This window comes from Eurosta solidaginis, chromosome 2, assembly GCF_040869045.1.
Source record: "Eurosta solidaginis isolate ZX-2024a chromosome 2, ASM4086904v1, whole genome shotgun sequence".
NCBI classification, from domain to species: domain Eukaryota; kingdom Metazoa; phylum Arthropoda; class Insecta; order Diptera; family Tephritidae; genus Eurosta; species Eurosta solidaginis.
Window position 1 is genome coordinate 228,402,721 of NC_090320.1, and position 19,311 is coordinate 228,422,031.

The window sequence follows — 19,311 nt, forward strand, 5'->3', positions numbered from 1 at the left end:
AGAAGTGAATAGAAGGATAAGGAAAAGGGTGAGAGAGGGGGAGAGAAAGTAAGAGGTATAAACTTCTTAAAATTTACAGATAGAACAAAATTATGGCAGAACAACGTCTGCCGGGTCTGCTAGTTGTCTATAAAATCGTATGGGGTAAGGGAAGATACATGTTACTTAAAAAAGTGTTGATTGAAAGCATACAAATCAAATGGCCTCGGATGAATTATTTATGGGATGAATTGTCGGTGAAATTAATTGCCGGGAAGAGCTGCTGAAGATGAAATATCCTTTCATATTAACGCACTTTGTGTTTTTTAAGCCAGATTAAATGAGCCTGGCTTATTAAATATCCTTTTTATGCAATAATTTATATAAAAGCCCTGACTTTAAAAGAGACTTAGTGTACATTAAAATAAAAAACCGTAGTCCGAAACTTATGTCACTATCTACAGATTTTTCTGCACAGTATTTACTTTGCTGATCTACATATGTATATACGTGTGTGTGTCTAATAGAAAACAAAAACAAAATGTAAGAAAATTGTGCTTTACCACAGACCGCAACTTTCCTGCTGTCTCGTCACACTTTGCCAATTTTCCATGCAAACACAAGAATAAATAATAAGTTTGTTCTTTTGGAAAACATGCTTGTTTTTCCCACTTAAAATCAATTTATGTTCGAAAACTTTAAAAACTCACACACAAGCTACTTACAAAAGCAAATACAAAGATGCAAATTGTCAAATACAAATATTTCACAAATAGCATAAAGTTGAACAAATGCATAGTTTTTTATACCTGTCTAAATGCTGGTCATAGGATATCAAATGACGGTGAACGTATTTTCAAATTGACATGAAATATTACAACGTTATTGTTTTTGTAAATTTAAGCACTTTAAACAACAACAATTTAGTCAATATTGAATTTCCACATCATTGAATGAAGACTTAAGTATACTTTAACCTTTTCGTAGCTATGAATGCAACAAGCATCAAAGGCTCTACACACCAATATTTTAGTAAAATTATTATAAAGCTTAGTATATATTTGTAAGTTATTGTTTGCTTTTTCGTTTAGTTAACTTGAACACTTTCATAGCAACAAATCTGTTTTCTCACTTATTGATTGCTGTTTCTTTTTTTTTTTTTGTTAATTCATAAAATTGTTTATGAATTCATGTTTTGCTCCTTGGCTTGGCCTCTCGAGTGTTGTAAAGCTGGTTTTGTATGTTTTAGATTCATAATAAATTTAAATCAAAGTGTTGCAGTTTATGAACTGGAAAACTACTAATGACTTTAGGTTAGTGTGCTAGAAATATTTAAATTGCTTATGTAAAAAGTTTTCCTTATAATCGGTTTAGTAGAAAAGCCATTGAATTGAATGTAAATTTATGCTGATTGACTTAAGTGTTGATTGTGTTTTGCAAAGGTATATTAAAATTTTAAAACGAAGTCAGGAAGTCTTAGCTCGTGCGAAATCGAACATTATATACCCATGAGTATGCTTTATGTTTCTATCGGAACCCGCCTATGGAAGCAGAGGTAGAGGGCGGCCCCAACTCCGTTGGAAGGACCAGGTGGAAAACGATTTAGCCACCCTTGGTGTGACCAATTGGCGCCGGTTGGCGGAGCGAAGAAGCGACTGGCGCACCTTGTTGGACGGCCATAACCGTTTAGACGGTTAAGCGCCAATTAAGTAAGTAAGTATGCTTTCCCATGTACGTTAAGCTTATATTTGAAGAGAAATGTCACGAACATTAATTGATTTTGTAACGAATCCTAAGAAGGTATTGATTATTCTGTACATGCTATTATTTTTCGAATTACTGCACTGAATAAATAACTCAAATATTAAGTATGGAAAAATTTACAACACTACTATGGTAGCAGTACTTCAAAACTAAATTACTTGCGTACGTGATAGATAGCTTCCGATCAACTGATTAACTATGCTTGCTTAGCTTGCGCTGCTTCTATATGCTAAGTTGCCTCGTTCGCTTATTTTTCCCAGGGTCTAGAATTTTCTCGAACAGCCTTCTCGAATAGTTGCTTGTTTATTTCTTGTTTCTGTATCTTATACAAGATTTCTGAATTGTCCATATACACGAACATCTGAGGTTTCTATATGGCCATATGCGCTCCTTATTGCTGTGTTCATCATTTATTAAGACACCAGCACAAGAAGTGATCGATCGTTTCCTTCACAATGCCGCACTTCATATGCTATCCCTGCGAATGCCATGTTGATAAGCATTTGATATCGGAAAGCAGTGTGCAATCAGAATACCCATCATGAGCCTACAATGATAAAAGTAACTTTGTCAATCTAAGGTTGTAAACCCTGCACATGATCTTTGAAACTTTGCATCCCCGTGCTTAATTCGACGAATTTCCTGCTTGGTCGATCATATGCAGCTTTCGCCATTAAATTTCGCCCAATCTGATTCCAAGTATTCCCAAATACCAAGGAGCCCTATATAGATATATTTTCTCCCTATCCCGATAAAATAAACAAAAATAAATAAAATACAATTAAATTAAATTAAAAAAATTAAATAATATGGATTTAAAAAAATAAAATTAATTAAGATAAAATTAACTTAACTGAAAAAAATTTAAATAAACGTAAATAAAATAAACTAAAATAAAATAAAATGAATTAAAATAAAATAATTTAAGATAATTATCGAGCTCTAGGCCATTTGTGTTTAATTAAACAATTTTTGCGTTACACAATTATTGTAAAATAAATATAAAAAAATAGAAAAAGTAAAATAAAATAAGAAAAAAATAAAACAAAGTTCACTGAAATTAAAAATAACTCCGTTTTAATCGACTAGTTATCGTTATGTTATATATATATATATACACAATTATTGTAAAATAAATATAAAAAAATAGAAAAAGTAAAATAAAATAAGAAAAAAATAAAACAAAGTTCACTGAAATTAAAAATAACTCAGTTTTAATCGACTAGTTATCGTTATGTTATCGAAAAGTATCGATTATCAGCTATATTTTATCGATATGTTATCAAAATATTGTCGATTTGGTATGGGATTTTCTTTTCCGGAAGCTATCTATCACTTACGGCACAGGTATCGATATGTTATCAAAAGTATATCAATTCGTTTTTGGAAACCTAAACATTTGTAATCGCTGTGATAACCATTTTTAATCGGCGTATTCAAAACCTTGTCGGTGTGTGATCAATTTCTCATCGATTTGTGTTAAAACAGATACGGATAAAACTTCAACAATCAACAAATGGGAAATTCGGCGACAAGAATTTGCTATCAATAATAAACCAGTAATAAAAAAATTGGGGAACTCACAACAGTGTCGTATTCATGTAAAATATTAAGATTCGAGTTGTTTCCCTGATTTCCATTATAAAACTGTGATTAAAGCAGTGTACATACTGCGAATAAATGAATTGGCTTAATAACTTGTCGCTATCAGTTGTGACCGATAAAAAACCGACGAAGCATTTCCCAAAACTATTAGTTTCTGATGATTTTACTTTACCTCCTTTGTGGTTTAACTTCAACCCCTGGGCACACTATAGTTGACTTAAAAGCGAATAGTTTCAATATGTACACCTGTATGTTTATACATCCAACTGCACTGTGCTCATGTCTTTTTTTATTCTTTTTTGTTATGCTGTGCCATGTTATTTTAAACCATTTAGTTATGGTAATTAATTTTAAATATTTCTTTTGAAATATATTATAAAATTTTCAAGTTTATCCACTAAACTCCTTTTTTATCTACCTACTTGTAATACAACTTTCTTAGAACCAGGCAAACATACACAAATACCAACAGTTCTCTCTCTCTCAACTGATCAAAAAAATATGATGAAGAATAAATAAGCAAATATTAAATATAACTCACAAATGGCATTAAAGCAATTCCTCAAGCGGAATTAAAATATTTTGCATTGTTGGAGTGGCTCGCCACTTAAGTAAGCTTCCATGAATACAGAGAAGCATACAGAGAATATAGAGTAGCAGTAATATGAGTATTGTAGTAAATTGCAGTACATGTGCACTACAACTAAACGTATGTAAAGTATACATATATATTTAGTTATATAAATAACTTTCTGAAAGAATAGCATACAACAATTTTTATACTTTATGGGTTTTCATTGCTATAATTTTGCTTAAACTGATCTCACGTATTAGTTTTTCATAATATTGTTGCTCATGCTATTGTTATGATATTGCAGGGATGTAGTTTAATAAGGATACATACATAAGTATGTAGTGCGTATAATGTGCATTGCAAAATTGCAACTCATATAAGTTTAACTTAAATTCTGTGGTTTTTTTTATACCTTTCATGAACATGAAATGGTATATTAACTTTGGTCCGATGTTTGTAACGTTGAGAAATATAGAAGAGAGACTACCATTAAGTATACCGAATTGATCAGGGCGCCGAACTGAGTTGATATAGCCATGTCCGTCTGTCCGTCCGTCTGTCTGTTTGAACGCAAAATAGTCCCTCAAATTATGAGATATCTCAATGATATTTGGCACAAGGGTGTATTTTTGTATTATATTAGATATTTGTCGGATCCGGTAGGATCGGACCACTATAACATATATCTCCCATACAACCGATCGTTCAGATAAGACGATTTTGGTCATCCTGCCGCAATTTAGAAAGAATAAACGTGAAACTCGGTGATATATATTCTAATATATCTTAGAAGATATCCTGAAAAAAATCACTTTGATCGGAGCTATATATAGTATATATCCCATGCAACCGATCGTTCAGATAGAAAGATTTTTGGCAATTTCTCCCTTAATTTCCAATATAAAAACGTTAAACTTGGTGATATTTATTCTAATATATCATAGAAGATTTCTTGTAAAAATCATTTCGATCGGAGCTATAAATAACATATATACCATACAACCGATCGTTCAGATAAGGGGGTTTTTTGCCATTTTTTATCTTATATTTATCTTAAAAATCGTTTAGGTATGTACATCTGTTCACTATATATTTCTTATCTTATACATCCGATTATTTGGAGATTACGAACGGGTTAAGATTATTGTTCAGCCCCACTCATGAAAGGTATGAAGTCTTCGGCACAGTCGAAGACAGTCCCGTCCTTACTTGTTATACTCAGTTGAGCAGAGCTCACAGAGTATATTAACTTTGATTGGATAACGGTTGGTTGTACAGGTATAAAGGAATCGAGATAGATATAGACTTTCATATATCAAAATCATCAGTATCGAAAAAAAATTTGAGTGAGCCATGTCCGTCCGTCCGTCCGTCCGTTAACACGATACTTGAGTAAATTTTGAGGTATCTTGATGAAATTTGGTATGTAGATTCCTGGGCACTCATCTCAGATCGCTATTTAAAATGAACGATATCGGACTATAACCACGCCCATTTTTTCGATATCGAAAATTTCGAAAAACCGAAAATATGCGATAATTCATTGCCAAAGGCGGTTAAAGCGATGGAACTTGGCAGATGGGTTGACGATATGCCGCAGAATAGAAAATTAGTAAGATTTTGGACAATGGGCGTGGCACCGCCCACTTTTACAAGAAGGTAATTTAAAAGTTTTGCAAGCTGTATTTTGGCAGTCGTTGAAGATATCATGATGAAATTTGGCAGGAACGTTACTACTATTACTATATATGTGCTAGATAAAAATGAGCAAAATTGGACGAAGAACACGCCCACTTTTTAAAAAAATTTTTTTTTTAATTCAAATTTTAACAAAAAATTTAATATCTTTACTGTATATAAGTAAATTTAGTCAAAATTCAACTCCAGTAATGATATGATGCAACAAAATACAAAAATAAAAGAAAATTTCAAAATGGGCGTGGCTCCGCCCATTTTCATTTAGTTTGTCTAGAATACTTTTAATGCCATAAGTCGAACAAAAATTTACCAATCCTTCTCAAATTTGGTAGTGACATAGATTCTGTGACGGTAACTGTTCTCTGTGAAAATGGGCGAAATCGGTGGAAGCCACGCCCAGTTTTTATACACAGTCCACCGTCTGTCCCTCCGCTCGGCCGTTAACACAATAACTTGAGCAAAAACCGATATATCTTTACTAAACTTAGACCACGTACTTATCCGAACTCACCTTATCTTGGTATAAAAAACGGCCGAAATCCGACCATAACCACGCCCACTTTATCGATATCGAAAATTACGAAAAATGAAGAAAATGCCATAATTCTATACCAAATACGAAAAAAGGGATGAAACATTGTAACTGGATTGGTTTATTTACGAAAAATATAACTTTGGAAAAAACTTTGTAAAATGGGTGTGACACCTACCATATTAAGTAGAAGAAAATGAAAAAGTTCTACAAGGCGAAATCAACAGCCCTTGGAATCTTGACAGGAATACTGTTAGTGGTATTGCATATATAAATAAATTAGAAGTACCCGACAGATGATTTTCTGGATCATCTGGTCCACATTTTGGTCGATATCGCGAGAACGCCTTAACATATACATCTAAGGGCCACTCGCTTTTAAAACCGTCATTAATACCTTTAATTTGATATCCATATCGTACAAACACATTCTAGAGTCACCCTTGGCCCAAACTAATGGCGATATCTCGAAAAGGCGTCCACCTATAGACCTAATGCCCACTCCCTCATAAAATGCGCAGTAACACCTTTCGTTTGATACCCATATCGTACAAACATTCTAGAGTCACCCCTGGCCCACCCTAATGGCGATATCTCGAAAAGGCTTCCACCTATAGACCTAATGTCCACTCCCTCTTAAAATGCTCAGTAACACTTTTCGTTTGATACCCATATCGTACAAACATTCTAGAGTCACCCCTGGCCCACCCTAATGGCGATATCTCGAAAAGGCGTCCACCTATAGACCTAATGCCTACTCCCTCTTAAAATGCTCAGTAACACCTTTCGTTTGATTCCCATATCGTACAAACATTCAAGAGTCACCCCTGGCCCACCCTAATGGCGATATCTCGAAAAGGCGTCCACCTATAGACTTAATGCCCACTCCCTCTTAAAATGCTCAGTAACACCTTTCGTTTGATACCCATATCGTACAAACATTCTAGAGTCACCCCTGGTCCACCTTTATGGCGATATCTCGAAAAGCGTCCACCAATAAAACTAAGGATTACTCCCTTTTAAAATACTCATTACCATCTTTCATTTGATACCCATATCATACAAACACATTCTAGAGTCACCCCTGGCCCACCCTAATGGCGACATTTCGAAAAGGCGTCCACCTATAGACCTAATGCCCACTCCCTCTTAAAATGCCCAGTAACACTTTTCGTTTGATACCCATATCGTACAAACATTCTAGAGTCACCCCTGGCCCACCCTAATGGCGATATCTCGAAAAAGCGTCCACCTATAGACCTAATGCCCACTCCCTCTTAAAATGCTCAGTAACACCTTTCATTTGTTTCCCATATCATACAAACATATTCTAGAGTCACCCCTGGTCCACCTTTATGGCGATTTCTCGAAAAGGCGTTCACCTATAGAACTAAAGCCCATTCCCTTTTAAAATACTCATTACCACCTTTCATTTGATACCCATATCATACAAACACATTCTAGAGTCACCCCTAGTCCACCTTAATGGCGATGTCTCGAAAAGGCGTCCACCGATAGACCTAAGGCCCACTCCCTCTTAAAATGCTCAGTAACTCCTTTCATTTGATACCCATATCGTACAAACAAATTCTAGAGTCAGGCCTGGTCCACCTTTTTGGCGATATCCCTAAATGGCGTCCATCCATAGAACTATGGCCTACTCTCTCTTAAAATAATCTTTAATGCCTTTCATTTGATACACATGTCATACAAACACATTCCAGGGTTACCCTAGGTTCCTTTTACAACATGGTGATTTTCCTTATTTTGTCTCCATAGCTCTCAACTGAGTATGTAATGTTCGGTTACACCCGAACTTAGCCTTCCTTACTTGTTTTTCAATTATATTAATATAAGTAAATATATAAAGGAGAGTAAACATGTAAATATGTACGTACATTAGGATGTATAACAAAAGTGTATATTCTGTCAAAATTAAATAGGCAAATAATAAATAAAATTTAATTTTGGAAACCGTAGAAACAACTCAAATCTTAAAATTTTACTTTAATACGACACTCATATGAATTGCTTAAAAATAATAATAGAATAATAGCAAAAGGATATGCTAAGAACTATTTGGAAATAAAAGTGGCTTAAGGACTGAGACAAAAAGTTCTGCAAATTAAAAAATTCCAATACCTTACTTTTTTCGTAGTTTTTTATTAGCATGGAAACAAATATTTTTATCAACGGCAGGTAAAGAAATTTTATCAATTTATTTGTTGCGGTCCGCATGAGCAAATTTTTCTGGAGAGATTCAAATCAAATTTTGTACAACTGTTGTATCCATCTCAAGCGACACTTTTCGCCACATTGTTTTTACTTCTGTAACGGTTTGTGTGATTCCTCTAGTCTTAAAAGTTTTGCTTTCTGACCACAATATCGCTTAGGTTAGGTTAGGTTGAACTGGCTGGTCCATGAGGAATTCACATATACCGAATGAGCTCGTAGTGTTACCAGAGATTTGTTTTAACGACCAAACTGAAAAAACCTATCAAAAACCTGGACCTATGTTATAAAATAACTCCGTCCTCTTGGCATATATTAGAAGCTTTATAGGACTTAAACCACTTGCTGCTTCGAGATCTGACAGCTGTATCACTCCTAACAGCTGGAGTCTTAGTCTGGCAAGAGCTGGGTACGAGCACAGAACGTGCTCGATCGTTTCCTCCTCTAACCCGCACTTCCTGCGTCTGCTATCAATGTCCAAGCCTAATTTAAAGGCATGTGACCTCAGAAGGTAGTGTAATATCGCTTAATTGACCACAACTTAGGCACGTTGGGTGGATTCACGTTTTTCCTAACATAATGTACGTTATTACCTTCGCACCACTTTTGGGTCACAGGAACGTAATGCTCTGGAGCCAAGTCCGTACAAAATATAGAATGGCAGAAGACGTTTTTTAAGACACTCGTTGACATTAAATTTTGCGTTTATGGTTTCCATCGTAGAAAACGGCGCGGATTTATGCCTACGTTCACAAGCAGCTTGCCATATCACGTCTTTCTGCCAAACTTTTCTATAATGGTGGTTTTTTTCCAAAACAGCAAACAAGTGTTGATTAAATGCATTAAATTGTGTTGAGATTGCTTCGTGGAATGATCTCTCCATTGGTAGAATTGTTAGGGTGATGAATTTTCCGTGGGATGAGTTGTCCATGGTATAAGTTGTCCGTGGAATGAGTTCTCTGAGTACTTGGTACTCACATCCTTTTTCAATTGAGAGGGCAAACAACGAGATGTAGATTTTTTTATTTCTAAACATTCTATGAGCGTTTCTGCCGATCATATTCATCTATATATTCTTATACAACTTTGTATTAAATTGCCTTTGCCCTCTTCTTCTTCTATTGACACGCTTTCTTTCTCATCTATAAAGAAATGTAGATATACTTTTTGTTTGCTTATATATATAAAGCATGAACTGACAGAACCACAAGAATTGAAGTTGACATTTTGTATTAAAAACTTTTAAGTGCAAAGTTGTTTAAACTTTATTATATCTGCACTTCCCTTCAAGAAACAATGCTTTTCATAATTTATAGCACCGATGCCATAATACCATAGTTGGTGTCGTTAATTTAACTTCTTTCGCATAGTGAAGTTAAAATGTTAATCTTCAAAAAGTTTTAGCGCTCTCATAAAACCTTTAACTGTTGTGTGACTGCGAGGATGGGAGTATGAGTGCTGACCTGAGAAATGAGTAAAAGTGGCATTTACGTTAGTCTAGACATAAGGAAGTTGATGATTTTCTTGTGCATTTAGGAATAGTACTTTAAATGAGGACGAACTCCTCATTTGAAGATGTGTGCGTATGTTAATTTGCAGAAGCATTTTGCTTAAACTAAAATACAAAAACAAATCCTAATTTATTACACGTTATATGAACGAACATCAGTTCTGTTAAGCACGAGCTTGCCAAAATATCTCATAATTACTATAATTTATTTCTGCACTTGAACACTGGGTTTGTGATAACCTCGCAGCTCCATAACACATAGCAACATTATGGTGAAAGATTTCATTGTATAACTATCAATCTCATACGTAATGAGTTTTCAGTGTTGCAAATAGTTGATTGGATAGGAACTCATGTCGAAATCTAACATTACGATGGAGATCCTTTCAAGCCTCAAATGTACAATGTGAAGTTCTGCTGATACTTGCAATGGTCCCTGTATTTAATAGGCCTCATAAAATTTCTGTAATTTTGACGTCGAAAGCCCAACTCGTGTCGCTTTTAAATGCTCACCACATAGTTAGTCAGATAGAAATATGGGAACTACAGTTTCCAGTAAACCGAGTTCATGATTATAAAGACCTACAAAATCTAAATAAAGGTGCGCACACAGAAATTTCTTAAGGTCTTTAGTTTTCTGAGCCTGAATATTGAGCCAAATGTTTTTTTGGTTCAGTTTTTCGAAATATGCATACAAAAATATATCAAAAAATGTAGGGAAGGCTAAGTTCGGGTGTAACCTAACATTACATACTCAGCTGTCAAATTACAGCTTGCAAAACTTTTAAATTACCTTCTTTTAAAAGTGGGCCGTGCCACGCCCATTGTCCAAAATTTTACTAATTTTCTATTCTGGGTCATAAGGTCAACCAACCTACCAAGTTTCATCGCTTTATCCGTCTATGGTAATGAATTATCGCACTTTTTCGGCTTTTCGAAATTTTAAATAGCGATCTGAGATGAGTGCCAAGGAACTTACATACAAATTTCATTAAGATACCTTTAAATTTACTCAAGTTATCGTGTTCACGGACAGACGGACATGTCTGAATGAGATTCTTTTTTCTATTGTTTTAGCAACCATTCGGAGCAATCTCGGGATGGTTTTAGGGACAGTCGGGATCGTTTCGGAACCATTTTGTGTTCTACACGGGACATTTCGAGGTCAATTTTTGGTCATTTCCTGATGATTCTTGGGATTATTTCGGGGTTCTTCTGCGGTCATTTAGGAAAAACTTCGGGATGGTTTTAGAAAATATTTCGTTTTCAATTCGTGAAAATTTGGGGCTACTTCGGGATCATTTGGGGATTAGTTCAAGGGCCATTTCGAGATCACTTTGTAGTCATTTTCTTTTGTTCTTGGAAATTATTTCAGGATTATACCGAGAATATTAAGGGATCGCTTCGCAGGAGTTTTGTTGCTTATTCAGGGCCCTTCTGTGATCACTTCGGGATAAACTTGTGGTCATTTCACGATTATCTTGGCGACTATTTGAGGGTAATTCCCCCACATAGTACATAGTAATGCTGCAAACATGACTGAGTGATGCATTTAAGTATTCGGCTTATCTTGCCACTAGTTTCTTAATAATTTAATGATAGGTTAGAACAATTTCCAGAAAGACCGAAAGATTGGCATAAATTAAATTTTTCAAAATGGTTTCAAAATTGTTCGACATAATATTGAGATAAAAATTATAAATAATGCCCAACATTTCTGGTATCTAATCATCCCTAGTCTAATCCCTTATCATGTCATAACACAAAATCTTTAAAATATTATTGTATATCCCCGAAATTGTAGAGAAATACTCGTGAACGTAATCACGAAACTAACTTTGACACAACACTGAAATAAAAAGATTGGCTATTAAAACTGTCACTCTCCGAAACATATTTCGTTTCTTGCTCAGCCAATTATCACTCATCACATATCGAGCGTATTTGTCATCGTAGAAAGATCACGTGTGACAAGCTGGAGGAATGCGGATATCTCCTCGTTTTTTTAAATTTAAAAAATATATCGATTTATTATTGACTTTACCCCAAAAGTTTTGAAAATTTAATTATGTTTTTTTCACAGAGATCAGAGTTTTCGGAAAGTTTTACTTGGGGACACCATATTTGAGAAATACCATTCCAAGATTTCAATATCGACAAATCGATCAAGTTAACAAAGATTCCACAAATAATAAGAAATACTAGCCGGACCCGTGCGCCTCATGCGCAACAAATATAAAAGTCTCATATCAAATATCAACAGAAATCAGCTGTTCTCTCAATCTATCATCTATCAATAAACTTACATGCGATTGCGCTGCCATCTGGCGAATGTTTGCAACTGCCGGCAATGCAGTGTTAGTTATCAAATATTCACAATAGTGCCATAGTACAAATAGATTTCTTTGTGTGCTCACAATCGTTTATATTTAGCAAATCATTTAAAAAAAAATTGCTAAACAAAAGCACTACGACTAATAATGTCCAAAGTTCGCTAATAGCCTGAATCTCCATCTTTACAACCAAAACTTTATTTATAGATTTGGATTCCAAATAAGAGCGAAAAAGGGACCTGCACATAAAAACAGCAATTAGAAATAATATGTAAGATGTGATACATACGTGGCGTATACGTAATTATTATTTTTTTTTTTTGTGAGCATTTCAAACAAAATCGAAGTTCGATTTTGAGCATCGAATAACCGTTGAGCTGCGATTATTCCAATAATCTAAACAAATAAAATATTCGAATAAAGAAATTCGATTAGCTCACGTACAAAAACCTAAAATCGTACACGATTAATCGAATTATTGGAATATTTTTAAGAGCCCTTGTAGAAATATCGGCCTGTGTTATCGAAAAAATTGTAAAGAGTTCTAAATCAAAGCTGTGTTCAAAATTTGAGTAAAATAATGTCTTAACTCAGTAAAGTGTTGGCAAGAGTTTCAAAATTTTCGACAAGCACGTGGTTAGGTTTGGTTGAACTGGCCGGCCAATAAAGACCTCTCATAGACCGAATGTGACCATTGTGCTACCAGAATTTGTTTGACGACCTAACGGAAGAATTCTATTCAGGTGGCATTACTTATTTTATAGAATAATTCTGTCCTCTTGGCAAATAATAGAAGTTTTCTAGGACGTGGTTGTTATTACGAAAATAAATTGAAGATTTTTTTTATTACACTGTTGTTGTGTTGAAAGTTCATAAAATATTTCAAGCCAATTACATATCGGAAATTAAGCAAAACAAAAAACAGTAAAAATATAATAACGAAATAGCTTTAAAAATTTCTAGTAAAATATGATAACTACAATCTTATTTACAATGTGAGATACTAAACAAAATAAGTAAAAACTTAAACGCCCTAGCAATGTCGCGCCACACTCACACACAACTACACACACAAAGTTTAAAATAAAACAAGTTTAATAAATTTTCATACTTTTTCCACCAATATCAATTAGTTCAGCTATGCATTGCTAAAAGAGCTTAAAAATTATTAAATAATTTTCCTCACAATTATTTGTATTCAACATTCAACAGTGCATACATTATTTAATCCGATTTATACATCCAATCAAAAAGTAAATGAAAGAAAAAGTAGAAATGCAAGATAGCTATAGTGTTAACTACTTTGTACTCTTTACTTTAATTTTTAAAATAATTTTAATTGAGTTTTCGTGTTAACTTAAAATTTTGAATAACTTCAAAAAAAGAAAATTCTAATTAGTTGGAAAATATTTAAACTCAAAAATAAACAAAAATAAATTTTATATTATAAACCAAAATAAAAGTTTTTTTAAATATCAACATGAATGTTGATATATTGGCGATCCTACCAACGATCCTTCTGACCTACTCTCGATTTACGCGATAACAAAATTACGAAAATTCCGGATGAAATTTCGCTGTTAAAAAATCTAATAAAACTTGATTTTACGAATAATTCAACAACTAATCTACCATTGTCATTGACCTCCTTGGCACATTTAATTAACTTACAAATCGACGGCAATTCGATTAAATCCATACTACGCGTATTCTATGAACATTATGTGAACGTGCGTGTGCCTTTATCGAAAAACAACAACATCTTTATCAAAGTGATACATCATCGACATCATCGACAATTTCATTTATACCAAATAGTTCATATAACATGAGTGTAGATAGTTTGAATAACCCACGTCGTCCAACTGACGACTGTAATGACAATGCAATATCTTTCAACAATTCTTGATGAGGTATTCCAAACGAAATCAGAGGAGAGCATATTAGCTACATACGTTAATTTATCTAAAAATCTTCTCGAAACATTGCCTGAATCGCTTCAATTTCTCAAAAGCTATTTGCTCATCAGAGAAATCGATATACATAACTCAATAGACCTTCTAATCACCAGACTGGCCAGACTTCCAACTACAATCAAAACGAAAATATTTATCAACAATCAAAATTTCTCGAATAACGTAAATACCATTGCCAATCATCAATCAACTACTTATTAATTTTAATATTTTTTTATTAAATTTAATTTTATGTAAGTACAATTTTTATTCTAATATTAAATTTAAAATTTTTCAATTATAATTTAAATTAAAATTTTAAACCTTTTAAATTTCAAATTTATTTTAAGATTATTTTTATATCTTAAAAATTTTAATATACGTTATTTAAATTTATTTATTTTTTATATAAAATTAAATATTGTATTTAAATTGTTAACTCCCTTTCCAAAAAATTCTTAAATATTTTCTTATTTTCAAATTTTTCATTTAAATTTCTTTTCATATGGTTCTACGTTCACCAATACGAACTCGTAATTTTACAAATTCAGAAAATCAAAATATCAACCATACAAATAACATCATGACTCACAATACAACTCAAAATTCTAACATTAATACAACACAAAACAACATCTCTAAAACAACACAAAATACTTCAACACAAGATAACTTTACAAATTTTCCTTCTACTAAATCTATTAAATTACCACAATTTTGGCAAGATTGTCCTGATGCCTGGTTTTTGCTTGTTGAAGGACAATTTGAAATTAACAATATCAATGATGACAATTTAAAATTTCAAAATGTTCTAATTACTCTTCAACGAGATACTATATCTAAAATTTTAGATGTTATTAACCCTCCTCCTCTTTTTAATAAATATGATACAATCAAAAAAATTATATGTGAAAGATTTTCTCTTAGCGAAGAAAAACGATTAGAACAATTATTTTCAAAAATTGAACTTGGTGATCGTTCACCATCTGAATTATTCAGATTTATGAAATCACTTATAGGTACTAACTCCATTGTAAGTCAAGAATTACTTTTCAAATTATGGATTCGTAAATTGCCACAAGAAATACAAATCCATTTAACTTCTAGTAACAATCAAAATAAAGATGAAGTAATTATTTTAGCTGACAAACTTTTTGATTTAATCAACAAACGTCATTCTTCCAAATCTCCTGTAGTCTCAAATATAAATAATAATATTTTAGAACAATGCGTTAAAAATTTAACTGAATTAACCACGGCTATTTTTCAAAATTTAAATAAAATTTCTAATGATATTAATCAATTACAAATCCGTTCAAGATCTAAGGATAGAAATAGATTTAAATCTCGAAATTTTTCAAAATCAAGAAATTTTTCAAACAATCGTAATTTTACTTCACAAACAAATATTTGTTGGTATCACAAAAAATTTAAGAATAACGCTCTTAAATGTATACCCCCATGCAATTTTAATCAAAATCTCAATTCAAATTCCGAACAAAATTTAAACTGAAATGATCCATTATGACGGTGACGGATAATGGAACTATTATTAAACCTACTCGTCGCCTATTCATATTTGATAAATTCAATAAACTTAATTTTCTTATCGATACCGGTGCAGTTGTATCAGTTATTCCTTTTTATAAATTTAAAATTTATAAAAGAAATTCGGATCTTACTTTGACTGCAGCAAACGGTTCTTCAATTGAAACTTTCGGTACAAAACTACTTAAAATTGATTTAGGTTTAAGAAGAGATTTTGAATTTCCATTCATTATTGCGAATATTGATACACCAATTTTAGGAGCAAACTTTTTAGAAAAATTCGGAATTATTGTCAATATTAAAAATAAAGAAATAATGGATTCTACTACAAAAATTAAAGTTACTGGATCTTCTGGATTTTCTGATATTTTCTCACTAAAAATTCCTATTGTCGAAAATAAGTTTTCAAAATTACTTAATGAATTTCCGTCTATTACCTGTGAACCAGATTATACTAAAAAAGTTAAACACCATACGGTTCACAGGATAGAAACAAAAGGTATTTTACCATTTTCGAAACCCAGACGTCTTGATCCAATCAAACTTAAAATTGCTAAAGCTGAATTTGAATTTTTAGTTAAAACGGGTATATGCAGACCCTCAAATTCTCCTATTGCATCTCCACTTCATCTCGTTCCTAAAAAAGAACCAAATGATTGGAGGCCTTGCGGAGACTATCGAAGACTTAATTTTATTACTACACCAGATCGGTATCCTTTACCACATATTCACGATTTAACAATTGATTTAAAAAACAAACAATTTTTTTCCAAAATTGATCTTGTGCGTGCTTACCACCAAATTCCAATGGCAGAAGAAGACATTCATAAAACTGCAATAACTACCCCTTTTGGAATGTTTGAATTCGTAAGAATGCCTTTCGGTTTACGAAACAGTGCTCAAACTTTCCAACGCTTTATTAATGAAGTATTTTCTGATTTCGATTTTGTATTTACATACATTGATGACATTCTTATTGCCAGTGATAATGAAGATCAACATATAAATCATTTAAAATCAGTTTTCAAAAGACTTGAAGAATATAATTTAAATATTAAACCTTCAAAATGTACTCTCGGTGTAAATAAATTAAATTTCTTAAGTTACGAAATTTCTGGCGAAGGTATTAAACCATCTTTCGATAGAATTGAAATCATAACAAATTTTGAAAAACCAATTTCTATAAATAAATTACAAAAATTTTTAGGTATGATAAATTACTATCACAGATATATTAAAATGTTAGCAACAGAACTTAGTCCTCTGCATGAAATGTTAACACATGCAATTAAAAACAAACTCAAACAATTAAATTGGACAAATGAAACCACAACAGCTTTCGAAAATGTTAAAAAACTTTTTGCTAAAAATACTTTACTTACACATTTCGACAAAAATGGTACTTTATCATTAGCAGTAGATGCATCAAATGTTGCTATTGGAGCAGTTCTTCAACAAACTAGCAATAATATACTAGAACCTTTAGCTTATTTTTCAAGAAAATTAACTACAACAGAAACTAAATATTCAACATTTGATCGTGAACTTTTGGCAATTTATAATTCAATTAAACATTTTAAACATTTTCTTGAAGGTAGAACTTTTACAATTTATACTGATCATAAACCTTTAATTCATGTTCTAAATTCTAAAGTAGATAGATCTCCTCGTCAACTACGTCATCTTGAATATATTGCTCAATTTACAAATGATATTCAATATATACGCGGAAAAGACAACATAGTTGCCGACACACTTTCCCGTATTCCAGAAATAAATGCAATTTCTACTCAAGATATAAATTTAGAAACTTTATATAAAGAACAGCAAACTGATACATCTTTACAAAAAACCATTTCTGATCCAAATTCTAAAAATAATTTAAAAGAAATTTATATTCCAATTATTAATTTAAACATATGGTGTGATGTTTCTCTACAACCTTTTCGACCTTATGTTCCACATTCTATGAGAAGAATTATATTTGACAAAATTCACTCATTATCTCATCCAAGTATAAGAACAACTAGAAAATTAATTCAAAATAAATATTATTGGCCTAACATGCGTAAAGAGATTAACGATTGGACTTCATCTTGCATCAATTGTCAAAAATCCAAAATTTCAAGACACACTAAATCTCCTATCCAAAAAATTCAAATACCATCAGGCCGTTTTGAACATATTCATATGGATATTGTTGGACCTCTTCCAGTTTCAAATGAAAATTGTTATATTTTAACAATTATTGATAGATTTTCACGTTGGCCTGAAGCTTATCCACTTAAAGATATTTCAACAAATACTATAGTAAAAACTTTTATTCAAAATTATATACCACGATTTGGTATACCATTGAATATTACAGTAGATCAAGGTTCACAATTCACCTCAAAATTTTTTACGGAATTAACTAAACTTTTAGGTTCTCATAAAATTCATACATCTCCTTACCATCCCCAAGCAAATGGCATGATAGAGAGATTTCATCGAACTTTAAAAGCAGCAATTATAGCATCAAACGACTCGGTTCATTGGTCTGACATTTTACCATTCATTCTACTTGGTTTACGAACTTCTATTAAAGAAGATTTAAAATGTTCGTCTGCTGAACTTGTTTATGGCCAAACACTTAGAATACCTGGTGAATTAATTATTTCAAATAGTAATAAAGAACATGATTTTTCTAATGACGCTCTTCATAAAATAAGAGAATATTTTTCGCTTGTTCGTTCTAAAGTGTTTCATCATAATAAAGAAAATTTTTTCGTTCCTAAACAATTAGAAAATTGTGAGTATGTTTTTGTTAAAGTTCTTCGTAAATCTAATTTAGAATCACCTTATGAAGGACCTTTTAAAGTTATCTCTAAGAAAAATAAAACATTTACAATTCAATACAAAAATACTATTAAAAATATTTCAATTGATTTACTTAAACCAGCAAACATACTTATTAACACTAATTTAAATACAAATACATTAAACAACAAAAAACAAAAAAAGGTTACTTTTAATATTAATTAATAATTTGTTTGTTTCAAATTTTCTTGGAGGGGGAGTAAATATAGTGTTAACTACTTTGTACTCTTTACTTTAATTTTTAAAATAATTTTAATTGAGTTTTCGTGTTAACTTAAAATTTTGAATAACTTCAAAAAAAGAAAATTCTAATTAGTTGGAAAATATTTAAACTCAAAAATAAACAAAAATAAATTTTATATTATAAACCAAAATAAAAGTTTTTTTAAATATCAACATGAATGTTGATATAATAGCTATATGATGATATCCTTCACTTATGTGTGTGTGTGTGTGTTTGTATGTGTGAACACCCTTATACCAACTTCTTGCTTTTTAACATTTTGTTTATTTAATCATGATGAATTTTTTCGCTTAATTTCTTTGCGCTTTCAATGTGGCAGTTTGAAATTGTTCTACCTTTTTTTTTGCTTCTAAATATTATATTCAACGCACTGCGTTAACCTTCAGCAAATATTTTATGATATTCTTTTATTTTATTTTTTTATTAATCGTTTTTTTCAGCTGACTTTTTCATCAGTTTTCTAGTTTTTAATTTTTTT

At 32.0% G+C, this 19,311-nt stretch overlaps 1 protein-coding gene across 8 annotated transcripts in view; it reads left to right on the forward strand.

Moving 5' to 3' along the window:
- The window catches only part of ed (echinoid), a 660,012-nt gene that overhangs the window by 403,373 nt on the left and 237,328 nt on the right, over positions 1–19,311 (forward strand). The gene's annotated exons all lie outside the window — the stretch shown is intronic.